At 56.2% G+C, this 23,234-nt stretch overlaps 3 long non-coding RNA genes across 3 annotated transcripts; all 3 read right to left on the reverse strand.

Annotated features, from left to right (window-relative positions):
• Positions 1-397: 397 nt before the first annotated feature.
• LOC137444769 (uncharacterized) lies at positions 398-2,210 on the reverse strand. The gene is made up of 3 exons (XR_010988278.1): positions 1,984-2,210; positions 1,812-1,890; positions 398-796 (listed from the first exon to the last, which is right to left on the reverse strand). It is a non-coding gene; the product is annotated as an uncharacterized lncRNA (long non-coding RNA).
• Positions 2,211-5,695: 3,485 nt separating this feature from the next.
• LOC137444766 (uncharacterized) lies at positions 5,696-20,204 on the reverse strand. The gene is made up of 7 exons (XR_010988275.1): positions 19,978-20,204; positions 19,806-19,884; positions 10,981-11,142; positions 10,809-10,887; positions 9,423-9,793; positions 8,721-8,822; positions 5,696-6,491 (listed from the first exon to the last, which is right to left on the reverse strand). It is a non-coding gene; the product is annotated as an uncharacterized lncRNA (long non-coding RNA).
• LOC137444768 (uncharacterized) lies at positions 14,692-18,920 on the reverse strand. Its single transcript, XR_010988277.1, has 3 exons — positions 18,420-18,920; positions 17,717-17,818; positions 14,692-15,487 (listed from the first exon to the last, which is right to left on the reverse strand). It is a non-coding gene; the product is annotated as an uncharacterized lncRNA (long non-coding RNA).
• Positions 20,205-23,234: the final 3,030 nt, after the last annotated feature.

A 23,234-nucleotide genomic window follows, 5' to 3' on the forward strand; every position in this document is an offset into this window, starting at 1 on the left:
ACTCCACAGAGACTCCAAAACCTCACTGAGAACCCCCCAACTCCTTCAGGACCCCCACAGATTCCCCAACTTAGATGCCCACAAAACCCCTTTGGAGGCACCCAAACCCCCCATCTGATACGCCCAGCTCCGTTTTAGGTACCCCCAGACGCTTCTAATGTCCCCAGACCCGCTGGTGGACCAGCCCAGAACCCCCTGACACTATCCCAGACCCTTTCAGGGGGCTCCACACCCCTTCTAGATGCCCACAAAACCCCTTCACACGCCAAAAGAAACCTTTACCTGCCTCCAAACCCCATTTGGGGCCCACTCAGACCCCTTAGCAGCGGGTGGCAGCAACCAAGTCTGTTGCTCTCACCAATTAAACCCTTTGGTGCTCTCAGCTCTCTGACCCTGTGTCAGTGCAAGTCCTTGTCAGCCGGTACCTTTGTCCTGATCCAGGCGGAGAGAGAACTGCCAGGAACACAGCTTCGCCGCTCCGCTTGCGGCACGCCTGCTGCCGAGGGCAGCCTCGTCCGCAGCCTGCCCGAGAGGAACACGGCCCCCGGGGCCGGGGGACAAACAAAAGCCTTCCACAAAGGAAACAAGGGAAGTCTCTTGGCCACTCTTTACGTGCCGAGTGCGATTGTCATGTGGAACACACCGCGGCATCTGGAATGAGTTTAAGTCCAGGTCTATGGCAGCACAGAGGTTCCTGGAATATCCCGGTACATCGATCCACAGGAGGTTGTCTTTCGGTCCCCAGTCTGATGCTTTGCAGCACAGCCATCACACCATTTCTCTCGAGTGCTTTGAACTGACAATTCATACAGGAGAATAAACCCAAACAGGAGTAAGCAGGTTGGAAAAGAACTTTGATCATCACCGGGCCCAGCAAGAGGACACAGTCTCAGGCTGCACCAGGGGAGGTTTAGGCTAGAGGTTAGGAAGAGGTTCTGCACAGAGAGAGTGATGGCCCATTGGAATGGGCTGCCCAGGGAGGTGGTGGAGTCACCATCTTTGGAGGTGTTCAGGAGGAGACTGGATAGGGTGCTTGGTTGCATGGTTTAGTTGATTAGGTGGTGTTGGATGATAGGTTGGACACGATGATCTTGAAGGTCTCTTCCAACTCGGTCTGGTCTATTCTTTTCTATTCCGTTCCATTCCATACCATTCCATTCCAACACCATCTAATCAACTAAACCATGGCACTGAGTGCCTCATCCAGTCTCTTTCTAAACCCTTCCAGTGATGGTGACTCCCTGGGCACCACCTCACTGAGCAGCACATTCCAAAGGCCAATCTCTCTTTCAACCTGCTCTATTCTATTCTATGAAGACCTTCTTCCTAACATCCAGCCTAAACCTCCCCTGGCACAGCTTGAGACTGTGTCCTCTTGCTCTGGTGCTGCTTGCCTGGGAGAAGAGACCAACCCCCACCTGGCTACAACCAGAACTGAGGGGACTGCAGTCTTTGCAGCTTCAGCTTTCCTTCTCTGCTACTTCTTTTTTCAGATGGATTTTTTTTCAAAGGGACTGCTGGACAGCAGAACAGGATGGATGGCCAGGCCCCAAGAGCGGTGGGGAACAGAGTTAAACCCAGCCGGTGGCCGGCCGGGCACAAGTGGTGTTCCCCAGGACACCCCTTGTGAGAGAGTGAGTCCAGAGAAGGGCCACAAAGCTGGTGAGGGGTCTGGATAACAAGTCTTATGAGGAGTGGCTGAGGGAACTGGGACTGTTTAATCTGCAGAAGAGGAAGCTGAGGGAATTATGGTGTGGTCTGGCTTCAGCTCTCAACTACTTCCACGTTGAGCAAGGACAGCTTGTACTCACAGAAGGCACTGGCTGCTTGGGTTCAAGGTTCCTGCAGAGCTCAGGCTATCTCTCTTCATTAGTGAGGTCGTCCTGTCACCTAGGCAGAGAGATGAAAATGCAGCTATGAAATTAGACCACTGGAATCGTGAGACTCGTTCTGTGTGCGACTCCAGGAGAATCCAAACCTAACCTTGGAGCTGCCCTGAAGAGCTCCTCTTTGGAAAGCTCTCGCTGCCGGGCCCCACAAACCCCACACCCTCTGTCAGCAAACCGGATGTACGAGCTGAAGGGTGTCGACAGAAACTGTACATGGACAGCTCAGGAAGATCCTGCCAGTCCCAGCACACCAGACCTGGAATGATCAAAGAAAGTCCGTTAACATCTCTCTGTGTGTCTGCTCATAGCTTGACGAGAACCCCCCAACTCCTTCAGGACCCCCCCAGATTCCCCAACTTAGATGCCCACAAAACCCCTTTGGAGGCACCCAAACCCCCCATCTCATACGCCCAGCTCCATTTTAGGTACCCCCAGACGCTTCTAATGTCCCCAGACCCGCTGGTAGACCAGCCCAGAACCCCCTGACACTATCCCAGACCCTTTCAGGGGGCTCCACACCCCTTCTAGATGCCCACAAAACCCCTTCACACGCCAAAAGAAACCTTTACCTGCCTCCAAACCCCATTTGGGGGCCACTCAGACCCCTTAGCAGCGGGTGGCAGCAACCAAGTCTGTTGCTCTCACCAATGAAACCAGGATGTTAGGAAGAAGGTCTTCATAGAATAGAATAGAGCAGGTTGAAAGAGAGATTGGCCTTTGGAATGTGCTGCCCAGGGAGGTGGTGGAGTCACCATCACTGGGAGTGTTTAGAAAGAGACTGGATGAGGCACTCAGTGCCATGGTTTAGTTGATTGGAATGGGATGGAATGGACCAGGTTGGAAGAGACCTTCAAGATCATCGTGTCCAAGCTATCATCCAACACCACCTAATCAACTAAACCATGCAACCAAGCACCCTATCCAGTCTCCTCCTGAACACCTCCAAAGATGGTGACTCCACCACCTCCCTGGGCAGCCCATTCCAATGGGCAATCACTCTCTCTGTGCAGAACCTCTTCCTAACCTCTAGCCTAAACCTCCCCTGGCACAGCCTGAGACTGTGTCCTCTTGTTCTGGTGCTGCTTGCCTGGAAGAAGAGACCAACCCCCACCTGGCTACAACCTCCCTTCAGGGAGTCGTAGAAAGCAAGAAGGTCTCCCCTGAGCCTCCTCTTCTCCAGGCTAAGCAACCCCAGCTCCCTCAGCCTCTCCTCACAGGCCTGTGCTCCAAACCCCTCCCCAGCTTTGTTGCCCTTCTCCGGACACCTTCCAGCATCTCAACGTCTTGCTTAAACGGAGGGGCCCAGAACTGGACACGGGACTCAAGGTGTGCCCTAACCAGTGCCAAGTGCAGGGGCAGAATGACCTCCCTGCTCCTGCTGGCCACTCTGATCCTGATATTGGCCAGGTTGCCAGTGGCCTTCTTGGCCACCCGTGCACGCTGCTGGTCACGACCAGAAGACAGGGATCGGAAGAGTCTTTGGCCAAGCTGTAAGCCTCTTCCTAACATCCAGCCTAAACCTCCCCTGGCACAGCTTCAGACTGTGTCCTCTTGTTCTGGTGCTGCTTGCCTGGGAGAAGAGACCAACCCCCACCCGGCTACAACCAGAACTGAGGGGACTGCAATCTTTGCAGCTTCAGCTTTCCTTCTCTGCTACTTCTTTTTTCAGATGGATTTTTTTTCCATAGCGACCACCGGGACGCTGCCCCCCTGGCGCGAGCAGAGCCGGGCTAGGGCGCAGGCGCCGGATCCATAGCGACCACCGGGACGCTGCCCCTCTGGCGCCAGCAGAGCCGGGTTAGGGCGCAGGCGCCGGATCCATAGCGACCACCGGGACGCTGCCCCTCTGGCGCCAGCAGAGCCGGGCTAGGGCGCAGGCGCCGGATCCATAGCGACACTCGAGTCAAGCTCTCCGCTCTCCGCTCTTCCCTTAAGAATTTTCGAGCATTCGGCGCAGTTAGGCTGCAGAAATTAGCTCCCACGGGGCGGCACACGCCGCGGCACGGCTGCACTGCGGCCATTACACACAGGGTTGAGCACTGAGCTCCCACGGGGCGCTATACGCCGCGGTACGGCTGCACTGCCGGCCATTACACACCGGGTGGCAGCATTGAGCTCCCCCGGGGCGGCACACGCCGCGGCACGGCTGCACTGCCGGCCATTACACACAGGGTGGCAGCATTGAGCTCCCACGGGGCCTCTGGGTACGGTTGAGGCAGCAGCCGCCACCCCCGCAGAGCCCCACCGGTCAAGCCCGGACACGCCCCCCCCCCCCCCCCCCAAAAGCCCCGCGCTGCCCCGCCGGTGGCCACCCCCCCAAGCCCCGCGCACCTCCAGCGGCTGCTATAGAGAAACCCCACAAAGCAGCAGAGACTGGCACTGACCTGGGACACAGCAGAAGAGCTGCAACCTCTACCAGCCACAACCCTGAAAGCATCTGGCGCCATGTTGTTGAGGGCGGTGCCATGCTGGGGGGTGGGGTTCAGGCTGGGGGGCGGTGACACGCTGGAGGGGGGCGGTGACACGCTGGAGGGGGGCGGTGACACGCTGGAGGGGGGCGGTGACACGCTGGAGGGGGGCGGTGACACGCTGGAGGGGGGCGGTGACAGGCTGGAGGGGGGCGGTGACACGCTGGGGGGGCGGTGACACGCTGGGGGGGGGCGGTGACACGCTGGAGGGGGGCGGTGACACGCTGGAGGGGGGCGGTGACACGCTGGAGGGGGGCGGTGACACGCTGGGAGGGGCGGTGACACGCTGGGGGGGCGGCGCCACGCTGGGGGAGGCGGTGACACGCTGGAGGGGGGCGGTGCCACGCTGAGGGGGCGGTGCCACGCTGGGGGGGCGGTGCCACGCCGGGGGGGGCGGTGCCTGCGTTGTCACCTCACTCTCAGCTTTCCATTGGGTTTTATTCCCTTCCAAGACAACACGTTGAGTTCTGAGCAGCTGAGGAGCCCTGGGGAACACCTGTACAGAAATGTTCCTCCAAGAGCTGTCAGAAAAACGTTCCTTCCGCCAGCAGGCAGCTCTGGCTTCAGAGCAAAAGCCTTCTGTGATCATTCTGTTTAGCTCAGCACCAGCTGCAGCCGTCGGTATTACCAAACTACACAGTAATGGCCTCCTCCCGGTGCCCTCCCGGTCCCAACAGTTTCCCCCCACCAAAGGACTGGCAGAGAACTGGAAGCGACTGGGAAGCAGATCCGGGCTAGGGCGCAGGCGCCGGATCCATAGCGACGCTCGACTCAAGCTCTCCGCTCTCCCCCTAAGAATTTTCGAGCATTCAGCGCAGTTAGGCTGCAGAAATTAGTTCCCCCGGGGCGGCACACGCCGCGGCACGGCTGCACTGCCGGCCAGTACACACCGGGTGGCAGCATTGAGCTCCCCCGGGGCGACACACGCCACGGCACGGCTGCACTGCCGGCCGTTACACACCGGGTGGCAGCACTGAGCACCTCCCTGGGCGTGGCCAGCAGCCGGGCCCCCACGTGGCTTTTATTTTCCAATGCTAAAAGCCTTTTAGAAGCAGAGACGGCAGACAGGGGTCGTTTCCAAAGCTTTCTTACGCACCAGTCACTCCAAGCCCTCCCTCTCCAGCTGCAAACCAGAGGTTTGCCTCCGCCTCGCCTCACCCCAGTACTTACACTTTTAAAGATAGTGTGGTGCCCTCGGAGAATTTGCAGCACTTTAGGGGGGGGCCCCCAGCCCTCGCTCACCTGCTCCTCTGCTGCAGCAGCCCCCTGCCCCACGTGGCAGAACCAGCCCACCCACAATCCCCCCACTCCCTTTGATTCGCCCCCAGAAAGGCACAAAATAAAGCAAACTGCCCAGCCAGCACCTCCTGCCTTTCACAGCAAGGACTGAACATTGCAGCTTTGGCCAAGACTATCAGCCCAAAGGAAGGCCTGGCCCCTGAGGAGCTAAATGCAAGTGAACTGTCTGACACCACCACAGTCCTGTGAATGTTGCAAAGCAGTAGTGCATGCAGTATAATAATTCGAAAGTTAAGGGCTGCTCAAGCTTTACACAAAGTATCCTATTCAGTTTTGGGTTCCACTTAACACAAAGTAAAAGTATAAAAGGTCAGAGGGAAAGCCAACTCTACCTCTGAACTACAGCAAGAAATACTGGAATCAAGGGGCCCTTTCTTCTGCTACTAATAGATGAAGAGAACATGAAAACTGATGGGCTAAACCAACAGGGCAAGATTAGAATAACTAGTAGAGAGAACGGAAGATACAAAGCTTCAACTACATCTGTTTAGCAACGACTCCTACCAGATAACTTCCATGCCATAACTTTACTGAATTCAAACAAGCCAGCTGGCGAAGCGTCTCGCTTACAGGCGGCCGACGAGGACACGCGCAGAAGGAAGAGGCGAGGGAACAAGTCCTGAGCTTTGCTGCAGGCTGTCCTGCGGCTTCCCCTACCGACTCTTTCCCGTACACCACCGCAGAATGAGTTGGGTGAATTTTGTCTCAAACCCATTAAACCCTTTGGTGGTTTCAGCTTCCCGAGGATGTGTCGGCACAAGTCCTTGTCGGGGCACCGCAAACAGGGAGAGACAAAGCTCCGAGATCCAGGAAGAGGACGGCTGAGCAGACACTTCTAAAAGAGAGAAACTTCATCAGCTGAACCTCACACTTCTCCCAGCTTTGCAACAGCAAAGAACTTTGTGAACAACACAGTGGTGCTCCTAAGGAGGTCACCAGCTTGCAAGTTACAGGAGAAATAAAAACCTTTTTATTACAGAAGCACTGGCAAAAATTTACGGACAGGAACAGCAGACGAGGAAATTCTGCGATTGAGCTAACGATAGACATCGGGCCTAGGATCTGGCTACCCTGACAAAGGATGCCAACAGGACAGAGTGAGGCCTCAGCAGCACCCCCAAAAAGCCCCACAGAGAGCCACAGGCTCTGGCCCGTGCCCCACCTACGGGCCGGCCCTCCTGGCAGCAGCGCAACACCACCTCTTCAGGAGCCCAGGGACTGACCTCAGCCCCCTAAGGGCCAGGCAAGGTTGGTTCCTGTCAGCTGCCTAAAGCAGCCTCCCCAGCCCTGCTTACAGGGACCTTGGGCTGCTGCTGGGGACAGAAGGGGGAATGGAGGGCTCCACAACTCGTCACACAGACCCCGAGTACAGGGCTGTTAAGCTGACAGGGTGCCAAGGGAACAGGCTGCCATGAAGGCAGAGACCCGGGCCCTGAACTACAGGGTGGGTCACCTTGCCGCAGCAACACGACCCAGCGGCTTCGCTGTGTCCGACGAATGAAAGGAGGAAGTCCCACAGGAACAGAAGGGAAAACCTTTTCACTGTGTGTGCCAGAGCCCTGGAGCAGGCTGCCCAGAGAGTTAGTGGAGTCTCTGGAGACATTCAAAACCTGCCCCAGGTGATCCTGCACTGGCACAGGGGTTGGACCGGATGCTATTTTGGGGTCCCTTCCAACCCCTAACACTCAGTGATTCTGTGATTAGCTATGCTGGTGACAGAGTCTCACTGAGTGCTCTTTAAAATGTTTTTCTTTTCTTTCAGCCTAGGAGTTTCATATTTAAATAGACCTTCTGCTCTGTCTTCCCCCTTCCTTCTTCCATCTTGCGTCTAAAAACTAGGAGAGCTTGATGAGGTGTATCCTGGGCGTCCCAATGTAACACATCTCAATTGCATACATGGATTTTCTAATCTTTTGCCCCATTGCTTGCACAGGGTGGATTAAGTTCATTACTTAGAGCTTGTCAGGACAGCTGTTGAAGTGTCCTGTGCAATGCAGGAGGAGTTGAATCCCATAGGAAACCACATTACTGTGCTTTGTCAGCCTGGTTATGGTCAGAAACCTCCTTCATTTTTTTTTCTCTTAAACAGATATATCACATGAGTCCCCAGAATTAATTTGCCTCTTCTCATAATTATTTCTTTAAAACTGTCTTAGAAGTGTCACTGTCCTTCCCTCTCCCTCTCTCTAGATACTGGCCTCCTGAGCCCATGGCAGACTTGCACAGAGCTACTGCGAGCACCACTCTGCACGGCCTCTGGGGGGCTTTCAAGCACAGGCACCCCTGGAGAATCCAAACCTAACCTTGCAGCTGGCCTTAGAGCTCCTCTTTGGAAAACTGTCGCTGCCAGGGCCCACAAACCCAACATCCTCTGTCAGCAATCTGGATGTAAGAGCTGAAAAGTGTCAACAGAAATTGTACTTGGACAGCTCAGGAAGATCCTTCAATGAAAGAGCTGGCTCCTCCTGAAGGGCAAGTATGAATGGAGCTCTCAAAGTACCACACTTCAGAGCCTCCTGCTTGCTAGCACTAAGACAATTGTTCATGTAGAACGACTGGCCACTCACTTCAACAAACCCCACAGAACTGGCTCCTATCAACTCTCCAGAAGACACTGCTGCACTAGCTTGGCTGCCTGACCGGCTCAGTTCAGGTGGCTTAGGATCTCACAGAGGGTACCACAAGAACTGAGGGGACTGCAGTCTTTGCAGCTTCAGCTTTCCTTCTCTGCTACTTCTTTTTTCAGATGGATTTTTTTTCAAAGGGACTGCTGGACAGCAGAACAGGATGGATGGCCAGGCCCCAAGAGCGGTGGGGAACAGAGTTAAACCCAGCCGGTGGCCGGCCGGGCACAAGTGGTGTTCCCCAGGACACCCCTTGTGAGAGAGTGAGTCCAGAGAAGGGCCACAAAGCTGGTGAGGGGTCTGGATAACAAGTCTTATGAGGAGTGGCTGAGGGAACTGGGACTGTTTAATCTGCAGAAGAGGAAGCTGAGGGAATTATGGTGTGGTCTGGCTTCAGCTCTCAACTACTTCCACGTTGAGCAAGGACAGCTTGTACTCACAGAAGGCACTGGCTGCTTGGGTTCAAGGTTCCTGTAGAGCTCAGGTCTCTGAGACTTCTGAACAGCTGTGCTTAGCCCAAAATCAGACAGTTTCACATCACCCTGGGAAAAAAAAAATCCAAGAAAAGAATTCAGAAAGATTGTGCTTGAGCAAAAGAAAAGGTTTAACCGCTGCACAGCCTCCTGAGCCCATGGCAGGCTTGCAGAGCTACTGTGAGCACCACTCTGCGCGGCCTCTGGGGGGTTTCAAGCACAGGCACTCCAGGAGACTGCAGGCACTCCACAGAGACTCCAAAACCTCACTGAGAACCCCCCAACTCCTTCAGGACCCCCACAGATTCCCCAACTTAGATGCCCACAAAACCCCTTTGGAGGCACCCAAACCCCCCATCTGATACGCCCAGCTCCGTTTTAGGTACCCCCAGACGCTTCTAATGTCCCCAGACCCGCTGGTGGACCAGCCCAGAACCCCCTGACACTATCCCAGACCCTTTCAGGGGGCTCCACACCCCTTCTAGATGCCCACAAAACCCCTTCACACGCCAAAAGAAACCTTTACCTGCCTCCAAACCCCATTTGGGGCCCACTCAGACCCCTTAGCAGCGGGTGGCAGCAACCAAGTCTGTTGCTCTCACCAATTAAACCCTTTGGTGCTCTCAGCTCTCTGACCCTGTGTCAGTGCAAGTCCTTGTCAGCCGGTACCTTTGTCCTGATCCAGGCGGAGAGAGAACTGCCAGGAACACAGCTTCGCCGCTCCGCTTGCGGCACGCCTGCTGCCGAGGGCAGCCTCGTCCGCAGCCTGCCCGAGAGGAACACGGCCCCCGGGGCCGGGGGACAAACAAAAGCCTTCCACAAAGGAAACAAGGGAAGTCTCTTGGCCACTCTTTACGTGCCGAGTGCGATTGTCATGTGGAACACACCGCGGCATCTGGAATGAGTTTAAGTCCAGGTCTATGGCAGCACAGAGGTTCCTGGAATATCCCGGTACATCGATCCACAGGAGGTTGTCTTTCGGTCCCCAGTCTGATGCTTTGCAGCACAGCCATCACACCATTTCTCTCGAGTGCTTTGAACTGACAATTCATACAGGAGAATAAACCCAAACAGGAGTAAGCAGGTTGGAAAAGAACTTTGATCATCACCGGGCCCAGCAAGAGGACACAGTCTCAGGCTGCACCAGGGGAGGTTTAGGCTAGAGGTTAGGAAGAGGTTCTGCACAGAGAGAGTGATGGCCCATTGGAATGGGCTGCCCAGGGAGGTGGTGGAGTCACCATCTTTGGAGGTGTTCAGGAGGAGACTGGATAGGGTGCTTGGTTGCATGGTTTAGTTGATTAGGTGGTGTTGGATGATAGGTTGGACACGATGATCTTGAAGGTCTCTTCCAACTCGGTCTGGTCTATTCTTTTCTATTCCGTTCCATTCCATACCATTCCATTCCAACACCATCTAATCAACTAAACCATGGCACTGAGTGCCTCATCCAGTCTCTTTCTAAACCCTTCCAGTGATGGTGACTCCCTGGGCACCACCTCACTGAGCAGCACATTCCAAAGGCCAATCTCTCTTTCAACCTGCTCTATTCTATTCTATGAAGACCTTCTTCCTAACATCCAGCCTAAACCTCCCCTGGCACAGCTTGAGACTGTGTCCTCTTGCTCTGGTGCTGCTTGCCTGGGAGAAGAGACCAACCCCCACCTGGCTACAACCAGAACTGAGGGGACTGCAGTCTTTGCAGCTTCAGCTTTCCTTCTCTGCTACTTCTTTTTTCAGATGGATTTTTTTTCAAAGGGACTGCTGGACAGCAGAACAGGATGGATGGCCAGGCCCCAAGAGCGGTGGGGAACAGAGTTAAACCCAGCCGGTGGCCGGCCGGGCACAAGTGGTGTTCCCCAGGACACCCCTTGTGAGAGAGTGAGTCCAGAGAAGGGCCACAAAGCTGGTGAGGGGTCTGGATAACAAGTCTTATGAGGAGTGGCTGAGGGAACTGGGACTGTTTAATCTGCAGAAGAGGAAGCTGAGGGAATTATGGTGTGGTCTGGCTTCAGCTCTCAACTACTTCCACGTTGAGCAAGGACAGCTTGTACTCACAGAAGGCACTGGCTGCTTGGGTTCAAGGTTCCTGCAGAGCTCAGGCTATCTCTCTTCATTAGTGAGGTCGTCCTGTCACCTAGGCAGAGAGATGAAAATGCAGCTATGAAATTAGACCACTGGAATCGTGAGACTCGTTCTGTGTGCGACTCCAGGAGAATCCAAACCTAACCTTGGAGCTGCCCTGAAGAGCTCCTCTTTGGAAAGCTCTCGCTGCCGGGCCCCACAAACCCCACACCCTCTGTCAGCAAACCGGATGTACGAGCTGAAGGGTGTCGACAGAAACTGTACATGGACAGCTCAGGAAGATCCTGCCAGTCCCAGCACACCAGACCTGGAATGATCAAAGAAAGTCCGTTAACATCTCTCTGTGTGTCTGCTCATAGCTTGACGAGAACCCCCCAACTCCTTCAGGACCCCCCCAGATTCCCCAACTTAGATGCCCACAAAACCCCTTTGGAGGCACCCAAACCCCCCATCTCATACGCCCAGCTCCATTTTAGGTACCCCCAGACGCTTCTAATGTCCCCAGACCCGCTGGTAGACCAGCCCAGAACCCCCTGACACTATCCCAGACCCTTTCAGGGGGCTCCACACCCCTTCTAGATGCCCACAAAACCCCTTCACACGCCAAAAGAAACCTTTACCTGCCTCCAAACCCCATTTGGGGGCCACTCAGACCCCTTAGCAGCGGGTGGCAGCAACCAAGTCTGTTGCTCTCACCAATGAAACCAGGATGTTAGGAAGAAGGTCTTCATAGAATAGAATAGAGCAGGTTGAAAGAGAGATTGGCCTTTGGAATGTGCTGCCCAGGGAGGTGGTGGAGTCACCATCACTGGGAGTGTTTAGAAAGAGACTGGATGAGGCACTCAGTGCCATGGTTTAGTTGATTGGAATGGGATGGAATGGACCAGGTTGGAAGAGACCTTCAAGATCATCGTGTCCAAGCTATCATCCAACACCACCTAATCAACTAAACCATGCAACCAAGCACCCTATCCAGTCTCCTCCTGAACACCTCCAAAGATGGTGACTCCACCACCTCCCTGGGCAGCCCATTCCAATGGGCAATCACTCTCTCTGTGCAGAACCTCTTCCTAACCTCTAGCCTAAACCTCCCCTGGCACAGCCTGAGACTGTGTCCTCTTGTTCTGGTGCTGCTTGCCTGGAAGAAGAGACCAACCCCCACCTGGCTACAACCTCCCTTCAGGGAGTCGTAGAAAGCAAGAAGGTCTCCCCTGAGCCTCCTCTTCTCCAGGCTAAGCAACCCCAGCTCCCTCAGCCTCTCCTCACAGGCCTGTGCTCCAAACCCCTCCCCAGCTTTGTTGCCCTTCTCCGGACACCTTCCAGCATCTCAACGTCTTGCTTAAACGGAGGGGCCCAGAACTGGACACGGGACTCAAGGTGTGCCCTAACCAGTGCCAAGTGCAGGGGCAGAATGACCTCCCTGCTCCTGCTGGCCACTCTGATCCTGATATTGGCCAGGTTGCCAGTGGCCTTCTTGGCCACCCGTGCACGCTGCTGGTCACGACCAGAAGACAGGGATCGGAAGAGTCTTTGGCCAAGCTGTAAGCCTCTTCCTAACATCCAGCCTAAACCTCCCCTGGCACAGCTTCAGACTGTGTCCTCTTGTTCTGGTGCTGCTTGCCTGGGAGAAGAGACCAACCCCCACCCGGCTACAACCAGAACTGAGGGGACTGCAATCTTTGCAGCTTCAGCTTTCCTTCTCTGCTACTTCTTTTTTCAGATGGATTTTTTTTCCATAGCGACCACCGGGACGCTGCCCCCCCTGGCGCGAGCAGAGCCGGGCTAGGGCGCAGGCGCCGGATCCATAGCGACCACCGGGACGCTGCCCCTCTGGCGCCAGCAGAGCCGGGTTAGGGCGCAGGCGCCGGATCCATAGCGACCACCGGGACGCTGCCCCTCTGGCGCCAGCAGAGCCGGGCTAGGGCGCAGGCGCCGGATCCATAGCGACACTCGAGTCAAGCTCTCCGCTCTCCGCTCTTCCCTTAAGAATTTTCGAGCATTCGGCGCAGTTAGGCTGCAGAAATTAGCTCCCACGGGGCGGCACACGCCGCGGCACGGCTGCACTGCGGCCATTACACACAGGGTTGAGCACTGAGCTCCCACGGGGCGCTATACGCCGCGGTACGGCTGCACTGCCGGCCATTACACACCGGGTGGCAGCATTGAGCTCCCCCGGGGCGGCACACGCCGCGGCACGGCTGCACTGCCGGCCATTACACACAGGGTGGCAGCATTGAGCTCCCACGGGGCCTCTGGGTACGGTTGAGGCAGCAGCCGCCACCCCCGCAGAGCCCCACCGGTCAAGCCCGGACACGCCCCCCCCCCCCCCCCCAAAAGCCCCGCGCTGCCCCGCCGGTGGCCACCCCCCCAAGCCCCGCGCACCTCCAGCGGCTGCTATAGAGAAACCCCACAAAGCAGCAGAGACTGGCACTGACCTGGGACACAGCAGAAGAGCTGCAACCTCTACCAGCCACAACCCTGAAAGCATCTGGCGCCATGTTGTTGAGGGCGGTGCCATGCTGGGGGGTGGGGTTCAGGCTGGGGGGCGGTGACACGCTGGAGGGGGGCGGTGACACGCTGGAGGGGGGCGGTGACACGCTGGAGGGGGGCGGTGACACGCTGGAGGGGGGCGGTGACACGCTGGAGGGGGGCGGTGACAGGCTGGAGGGGGGCGGTGACACGCTGGGGGGGCGGTGACACGCTGGGGGGGGCGGTGACACGCTGGAGGGGGGCGGTGACACGCTGGAGGGGGGCGGTGACACGCTGGAGGGGGGCGGTGACACGCTGGGAGGGGCGGTGACACGCTGGGGGGGCGGCGCCACGCTGGGGGAGGCGGTGACACGCTGGAGGGGGGCGGTGCCACGCTGAGGGGGCGGTGCCACGCTGGGGGGGCGGTGCCACGCCGGGGGGGGCGGTGCCTGCGTTGTCACCTCACTCTCAGCTTTCCATTGGGTTTTATTCCCTTCCAAGACAACACGTTGAGTTCTGAGCAGCTGAGGAGCCCTGGGGAACACCTGTACAGAAATGTTCCTCCAAGAGCTGTCAGAAAAACGTTCCTTCCGCCAGCAGGCAGCTCTGGCTTCAGAGCAAAAGCCTTCTGTGATCATTCTGTTTAGCTCAGCACCAGCTGCAGCCGTCGGTATTACCAAACTACACAGTAATGGCCTCCTCCCGGTGCCCTCCCGGTCCCAACAGTTTCCCCCCACCAAAGGACTGGCAGAGAACTGGAAGCGACTGGGAAGCAGATCCGGGCTAGGGCGCAGGCGCCGGATCCATAGCGACGCTCGACTCAAGCTCTCCGCTCTCCCCCTAAGAATTTTCGAGCATTCAGCGCAGTTAGGCTGCAGAAATTAGTTCCCCCGGGGCGGCACACGCCGCGGCACGGCTGCACTGCCGGCCAGTACACACCGGGTGGCAGCATTGAGCTCCCCCGGGGCGACACACGCCACGGCACGGCTGCACTGCCGGCCGTTACACACCGGGTGGCAGCACTGAGCACCTCCCTGGGCGTGGCCAGCAGCCGGGCCCCCACGTGGCTTTTATTTTCCAATGCTAAAAGCCTTTTAGAAGCAGAGACGGCAGACAGGGGTCGTTTCCAAAGCTTTCTTACGCACCAGTCACTCCAAGCCCTCCCTCTCCAGCTGCAAACCAGAGGTTTGCCTCCGCCTCGCCTCACCCCAGTACTTACACTTTTAAAGATAGTGTGGTGCCCTCGGAGAATTTGCAGCACTTTAGGGGGGGGCCCCCAGCCCTCGCTCACCTGCTCCTCTGCTGCAGCAGCCCCCTGCCCCACGTGGCAGAACCAGCCCACCCACAATCCCCCCACTCCCTTTGATTCGCCCCCAGAAAGGCACAAAATAAAGCAAACTGCCCAGCCAGCACCTCCTGCCTTTCACAGCAAGGACTGAACATTGCAGCTTTGGCCAAGACTATCAGCCCAAAGGAAGGCCTGGCCCCTGAGGAGCTAAATGCAAGTGAACTGTCTGACACCACCACAGTCCTGTGAATGTTGCAAAGCAGTAGTGCATGCAGTATAATAATTCGAAAGTTAAGGGCTGCTCAAGCTTTACACAAAGTATCCTATTCAGTTTTGGGTTCCACTTAACACAAAGTAAAAGTATAAAAGGTCAGAGGGAAAGCCAACTCTACCTCTGAACTACAGCAAGAAATACTGGAATCAAGGGGCCCTTTCTTCTGCTACTAATAGATGAAGAGAACATGAAAACTGATGGGCTAAACCAACAGGGCAAGATTAGAATAACTAGTAGAGAGAACGGAAGATACAAAGCTTCAACTACATCTGTTTAGCAACGACTCCTACCAGATAACTTCCATGCCATAACTTTACTGAATTCAAACAAGCCAGCTGGCGAAGCGTCTCGCTTACAGGCGGCCGACGAGGACACGCGCAGAAGGAAGAGGCGAGGGAACAAGTCCTGAGCTTTGCTGCAGGCTGTCCTGCGGCTTCCCCTACCGACTCTTTCCCGTACACCACCGCAGAATGAGTTGGGTGAATTTTGTCTCAAACCCATTAAACCCTTTGGTGGTTTCAGCTTCCCGAGGATGTGTCGGCACAAGTCCTTGTCGGGGCACCGCAAACAGGGAGAGACAAAGCTCCGAGATCCAGGAAGAGGACGGCTGAGCAGACACTTCTAAAAGAGAGAAACTTCATCAGCTGAACCTCACACTTCTCCCAGCTTTGCAACAGCAAAGAACTTTGTGAACAACACAGTGGTGCTCCTAAGGAGGTCACCAGCTTGCAAGTTACAGGAGAAATAAAAACCTTTTTATTACAGAAGCACTGGCAAAAATTTACGGACAGGAACAGCAGACGAGGAAATTCTGCGATTGAGCTAACGATAGACATCGGGCCTAGGATCTGGCTACCCTGACAAAGGATGCCAACAGGACAGAGTGAGGCCTCAGCAGCACCCCCAAAAAGCCCCACAGAGAGCCACAGGCTCTGGCCCGTGCCCCACCTACGGGCCGGCCCTCCTGGCAGCAGCGCAACACCACCTCTTCAGGAGCCCAGGGACTGACCTCAGCCCCCTAAGGGCCAGGCAAGGTTGGTTCCTGTCAGCTGCCTAAAGCAGCCTCCCCAGCCCTGCTTACAGGGACCTTGGGCTGCTGCTGGGGACAGAAGGGAGAATGGAGGGCTCCACAACTCGTCACACAGACCCCGAGTACAGGGCTGTTAAGCTGACAGGGTGCCAAGGGAACAGGCTGCCATGAAGGCAGAGACCCGGGCCCTGAACTACAGGGTGGGTCACCTTGCCGCAGCAACACGACCCAGCGGCTTCGCTGTGTCCGACGAATGAAAGGAGGAAGTCCCACAGGAACAGAAGGGAAAACCTTTTCACTGTGTGTGCCAGAGCCCTGGAGCAGGCTGCCCAGAGAGTTAGTGGAGTCTCTGGAGACATTCAAAACCTGCCCCAGGTGATCCTGCACTGGCACAGGGGTTGGACCGGATGCTATTTTGGGGTCCCTTCCAACCCCTAACACTCAGTGATTCTGTGATTAGCTATGCTGGTGACAGAGTCTCACTGAGTGCTCTTTAAAATGTTTTTCTTTTCTTTCAGCCTAGGAGTTTCATATTTAAATAGACCTTCTGCTCTGTCTTCCCCCTTCCTTCTTCCATCTTGCGTCTAAAAACTAGGAGAGCTTGATGAGGTGTATCCTGGGCGTCCCAATGTAACACATCTCAATTGCATACATGGATTTTCTAATCTTTTGCCCCATTGCTTGCACAGGGTGGATTAAGTTCATTACTTAGAGCTTGTCAGGACAGCTGTTGAAGTGTCCTGTGCAATGCAGGAGGAGTTGAATCCCATAGGAAACCACATTACTGTGCTTTGTCAGCCTGGTTATGGTCAGAAACCTCCTTCATTTTTTTTTCTCTTAAACAGATATATCACATGAGTCCCCAGAATTAATTTGCCTCTTCTCATAATTATTTCTTTAAAACTGTCTTAGAAGTGTCACTGTCCTTCCCTCTCCCTCTCTCTAGATACTGGCCTCCTGAGCCCATGGCAGACTTGCACAGAGCTACTGCGAGCACCACTCTGCACGGCCTCTGGGGGGCTTTCAAGCACAGGCACCCCTGGAGAATCCAAACCTAACCTTGCAGCTGGCCTTAGAGCTCCTCTTTGGAAAACTGTCGCTGCCAGGGCCCACAAACCCAACATCCTCTGTCAGCAATCTGGATGTAAGAGCTGAAAAGTGTCAACAGAAATTGTACTTGGACAGCTCAGGAAGATCCTTCAATGAAAGAGCTGGCTCCTCCTGAAGGGCAAGTATGAATGGAGCTCTCAAAGTACCACACTTCAGAGCCTCCTGCTTGCTAGCACTAAGACAATTGTTCATGTAGAACGACTGGCCACTCACTTCAACAAACCCCACAGAACTGGCTCCTATCAACTCTCCAGAAGACACTGCTGCACTAGCTTGGCTGCCTGACCGGCTCAGTTCAGGTGGCTTAGGATCTCACAGAGGGTACCACAAGAACTGAGGGGACTGCAGTCTTTGCAGCTTCAGCTTTCCTTCTCTGCTACTTCTTTTTTCAGATGGATTTTTTTTCAAAGGGACTGCTGGACAGCAGAACAGGATGGATGGCCAGGCCCCAAGAGCGGTGGGGAACAGAGTTAAACCCAGCCGGTGGCCGGCCGGGCACAAGTGGTGTTCCCCAGGACACCCCTTGTGAGAGAGTGAGTCCAGAGAAGGGCCACAAAGCTGGTGAGGGGTCTGGATAACAAGTCTTATGAGGAGTGGCTGAGGGAACTGGGACTGTTTAATCTGCAGAAGAGGAAGCTGAGGGAATTATGGTGTGGTCTGGCTTCAGCTCTCAACTACTTCCACGTTGAGCAAGGACAGCTTGTACTCACAGAAGGCACTGGCTGCTTGGGTTCAAGGTTCCTGTAGAGCTCAGGTCTCTGAGACTTCTGAACAGCTGTGCTTAGCCCAAAATCAGACAGTTTCACATCACCCTGGGAAAAAAAAAAATCCAAGAAAAGAATTCAGAAAGATTGTGCTTGAGCAAAAGAAAAGGTTTAACCGCTGCACAGCCTCCTGAGCCCATGGCAGGCTTGCAGAGCTACTGTGAGCACCACTCTGCGCGGCCTCTGGGGGGTTTCAAGCACAGGCACTCCAGGAGACTGCAGGCACTCCACAGAGACTCCAAAACCTCACTGAGAACCCCCCAACTCCTTCAGGACCCCCACAGATTCCCCAACTTAGATGCCCACAAAACCCCTTTGGAGGCACCCAAACCCCCCATCTGATACGCCCAGCTCCGTTTTAGGTACCCCCAGACGCTTCTAATGTCCCCAGACCCGCTGGTGGACCAGCCCAGAACCCCCTGACACTATCCCAGACCCTTTCAGGGGGCTCCACACCCCTTCTAGATGCCCACAAAACCCCTTCACACGCCAAAAGAAACCTTTACCTGCCTCCAAACCCCATTTGGGGCCCACTCAGACCCCTTAGCAGCGGGTGGCAGCAACCAAGTCTGTTGCTCTCACCAATTAAACCCTTTGGTGCTCTCAGCTCTCTGACCCTGTGTCAGTGCAAGTCCTTGTCAGCCGGTACCTTTGTCCTGATCCAGGCGGAGAGAGAACTGCCAGGAACACAGCTTCGCCGCTCCGCTTGCGGCACGCCTGCTGCCGAGGGCAGCCTCGTCCGCAGCCTGCCCGAGAGGAACACGGCCCCCGGGGCCGGGGGACAAACAAAAGCCTTCCACAAAGGAAACAAGGGAAGTCTCTTGGCCACTCTTTACGTGCCGAGTGCGATTGTCATGTGGAACACACCGCGGCATCTGGAATGAGTTTAAGTCCAGGTCTATGGCAGCACAGAGGTTCCTGGAATATCCCGGTACATCGATCCACAGGAGGTTGTCTTTCGGTCCCCAGTCTGATGCTTTGCAGCACAGCCATCACATCATTTCTCTCGAGTGCTTTGAACTGACAATTCATACAGGAGAATAAACCCAAACAGGAGTAAGCAGGTTGGAAAAGAACTTTGATCATCACCGGGCCCAGCAAGAGGACACAGTCTCAGGCTGCACCAGGGGAGGTTTAGGCTAGAGGTTAGGAAGAGGTTCTGCACAGAGAGAGTGATGGCCCATTGGAATGGGCTGCCCAGGGAGGTGGTGGAGTCACCATCTTTGGAGGTGTTCAGGAGGAGACTGGATAGGGTGCTTGGTTGCATGGTTTAGTTGATTAGGTGGTGTTGGATGATAGGTTGGACACGATGATCTTGAAGGTCTCTTCCAACTCGGTCTGGTCTATTCTTTTCTATTCCGTTCCATTCCATACCATTCCATTCCAACACCATCTAATCAACTAAACCATGGCACTGAGTGCCTCATCCAGTCTCTTTCTAAACCCTTCCAGTGATGGTGACTCCCTGGGCACCACCTCACTGAGCAGCACATTCCAAAGGCCAATCTCTCTTTCAACCTGCTCTATTCTATTCTATGAAGACCTTCTTCCTAACATCCAGCCTAAACCTCCCCTGGCACAGCTTGAGACTGTGTCCTCTTGCTCTGGTGCTGCTTGCCTGGGAGAAGAGACCAACCCCCACCTGGCTACAACCAGAACTGAGGGGACTGCAGTCTTTGCAGCTTCAGCTTTCCTTCTCTGCTACTTCTTTTTTCAGATGGATTTTTTTTCAAAGGGACTGCTGGACAGCAGAACAGGATGGATGGCCAGGCCCCAAGAGCGGTGGGGAACAGAGTTAAACCCAGCCGGTGGCCGGCCGGGCACAAGTGGTGTTCCCCAGGACACCCCTTGTGAGAGAGTGAGTCCAGAGAAGGGCCACAAAGCTGGTGAGGGGTCTGGATAACAAGTCTTATGAGGAGTGGCTGAGGGAACTGGGACTGTTTAATCTGCAGAAGAGGAAGCTGAGGGAATTATGGTGTGGTCTGGCTTCAGCTCTCAACTACTTCCACGTTGAGCAAGGACAGCTTGTACTCACAGAAGGCACTGGCTGCTTGGGTTCAAGGTTCCTGCAGAGCTCAGGCTATCTCTCTTCATTAGTGAGGTCGTCCTGTCACCTAGGCAGAGAGATGAAAATGCAGCTATGAAATTAGACCACTGGAATCGTGAGACTCGTTCTGTGTGCGACTCCAGGAGAATCCAAACCTAACCTTGGAGCTGCCCTGAAGAGCTCCTCTTTGGAAAGCTCTCGCTGCCGGGCCCCACAAACCCCACACCCTCTGTCAGCAAACCGGATGTACGAGCTGAAGGGTGTCGACAGAAACTGTACATGGACAGCTCAGGAAGATCCTGCCAGTCCCAGCACACCAGACCTGGAATGATCAAAGAAAGTCCGTTAACATCTCTCTGTGTGTCTGCTCATAGCTTGACGAGAACCCCCCAACTCCTTCAGGACCCCCCCAGATTCCCCAACTTAGATGCCCACAAAACCCCTTTGGAGGCACCCAAACCCCCCATCTCATACGCCCAGCTCCATTTTAGGTACCCCCAGACGCTTCTAATGTCCCCAGACCCGCTGGTAGACCAGCCCAGAACCCCCTGACACTATCCCAGACCCTTTCAGGGGGCTCCACACCCCTTCTAGATGCCCACAAAACCCCTTCACACGCCAAAAGAAACCTTTACCTGCCTCCAAACCCCATTTGGGGGCCACTCAGACCCCTTAGCAGCGGGTGGCAGCAACCAAGTCTGTTGCTCTCACCAATGAAACCAGGATGTTAGGAAGAAGGTCTTCATAGAATAGAATAGAGCAGGTTGAAAGAGAGATTGGCCTTTGGAATGTGCTGCCCAGGGAGGTGGTGGAGTCACCATCACTGGGAGTGTTTAGAAAGAGACTGGATGAGGCACTCAGTGCCATGGTTTAGTTGATTGGAATGGGATGGAATGGACCAGGTTGGAAGAGACCTTCAAGATCATCGTGTCCAAGCTATCATCCAACACCACCTAATCAACTAAACCATGCAACCAAGCACCCTATCCAGTCTCCTCCTGAACACCTCCAAAGATGGTGACTCCACCACCTCCCTGGGCAGCCCATTCCAATGGGCAATCACTCTCTCTGTGCAGAACCTCTTCCTAACCTCTAGCCTAAACCTCCCCTGGCACAGCCTGAGACTGTGTCCTCTTGTTCTGGTGCTGCTTGCCTGGAAGAAGAGACCAACCCCCACCTGGCTACAACCTCCCTTCAGGGAGTCGTAGAAAGCAAGAAGGTCTCCCCTGAGCCTCCTCTTCTCCAGGCTAAGCAACCCCAGCTCCCTCAGCCTCTCCTCACAGGCCTGTGCTCCAAACCCCTCCCCAGCTTTGTTGCCCTTCTCCGGACACCTTCCAGCAACTCAACGTCTTGCTTAAACGGAGGGGGCCCAGAACTGGACACGGGACTCAAGGTGTGCCCTAACCAGTGCCAAGTGCAGGGGCAGAATGACCTCCCTGCTCCTGCTGGCCACTCTGATCCTGATATTGGCCAGGTTGCCAGTGGCCTTCTTGGCCACCCGTGCACGCTGCTGGTCACGACCAGAAGACAGGGATCGGAAGAGTCTTTGGCCAAGCTGTAAGCCTCTTCCTAACATCCAGCCTAAACCTCCCCTGGCACAGCTTCAGACTGTGTCCTCTTGTTCTGGTGCTGCTTGCCTGGGAGAAGAGACCAACCCCCACCCGGCTACAACCAGAACTGAGGGGACTGCAATCTTTGCAGCTTCAGCTTTCCTTCTCTGCTACTTCTTTTTTCAGATGGATTTTTTTTCCATAGCGACCACCGGGACGCTGCCCCCCTGGCGCGAGCAGAGCCGGGCTAGGGCGCAGGCGCCGGATCCATAGCGACCACCGGGACGCTGCCCCTCTGGCGCCAGCAGAGCCGGGTTAGGGCGCAGGCGCCGGATCCATAGCGACCACCGGGACGCTGCCCCTCTGGCGCCAGCAGAGCCGGGCTAGGGCGCAGGCGCCGGATCCATAGCGACACTCGAGTCAAGCTCTCCGCTCTCCGCTCTTCCCTTAAGAATTTTCGAGCATTCGGCGCAGTTAGGCTGCAGAAATTAGCTCCCACGGGGCGGCACACGCCGCGGCACGGCTGCACTGCGGCCATTACACACAGGGTTGAGCACTGAGCTCCCACGGGGCGCTATACGCCGCGGTACGGCTGCACTGCCGGCCATTACACACCGGGTGGCAGCATTGAGCTCCCCCGGGGCGGCACACGCCGCGGCACGGCTGCACTGCCGGCCATTACACACAGGGTGGCAGCATTGAGCTCCCACGGGGCCTCTGGGTACGGTTGAGGCAGCAGCCGCCACCCCCCGCAGAGCCCCACCGGTCAAGCCCGGACACGCCCCCCCCCCCCCCCCCCCAAAAGCCCCGCGCTGCCCCGCCGGTGGCCACCCCCCCAAGCCCCGCGCACCTCCAGCGGCTGCTATAGAGAAACCCCACAAAGCAGCAGAGACTGGCACTGACCTGGGACACAGCAGAAGAGCTGCAACCTCTACCAGCCACAACCCTGAAAGCATCTGGCGCCATGTTGTTGAGGGCGGTGCCATGCTGGGGGGTGGGTTCAGGCTGGGGGGCGGTGACACGCTGGAGGGGGGCGGGTGACACGCTGGAGGGGGGCGGTGACACGCTGGAGGGGGGCGGTGACACGCTGGAGGGGGGCGGTGACACGCTGGAGGGGGGCGGGTGACAGTCTGGAGGGGGGCGGTGACACGCTGGGGGGGCGGTGACACGCTGGGGGGGGGCGGGTGACACGCTGGAGGGGGGCGGTGACACGCTGGAGGGGGGGCGGTGACACGCTGGAGGGGGGCGGGTGACACGCTGGGAGGGGGCGGTGACACGCTGGGGGGGGCGGCGCCACGCTGGGGGAGGCGGTGACACGCTGGAGGGGGGCGGTGCCACGCTGAGGGGGGCGGTGCCACGCTGGGGGGGGCGGTGCCACGCCGGGGGGGGCGGTGCCTGCGTTGTCACCTCACTCTCAGCTTTCCATTGGGTTTTATTCCCTTCCAAGACAACACGTTGAGTTCTGAGCAGCTGAGGAGCCCTGGGGAACACCTGTACAGAAATGTTCCTCCAAGAGCTGTCAGAAAAACGTTCCTTCCGCCAGCAGGCAGCTCTGGCTTCAGAGCAAAAGCCTTCTGTGATCATTCTGTTTAGCTCAGCACCAGCTGCAGCCGTCGGTATTACCAAACTACACAGTAATGGCCTCCTCCCGGTGCCCTCCCGGTCCCAACAGTTTCCCCCCACCAAAGGACTGGCAGAGAACTGGAAGCGACTGGGAAGCAGATCCGGGCTAGGGCGCAGGCGCCGGATCCATAGCGACGCTCGACTCAAGCTCTCCGCTCTCCCCCTAAGAATTTTCGAGCATTCAGCGCAGTTAGGCTGCAGAAATTAGTTCCCCCGGGGCGGCACACGACGGCTGCACTGCCGG

The sequence above is a fragment of the Melanerpes formicivorus genome, unplaced genomic scaffold (genome assembly GCF_026170545.1).
Source record: "Melanerpes formicivorus ecotype bairdi unplaced genomic scaffold, bMelFor1.0.p_v2 SCAF_13, whole genome shotgun sequence".
Lineage (NCBI taxonomy): Eukaryota > Metazoa > Chordata > Aves > Piciformes > Picidae > Melanerpes > Melanerpes formicivorus.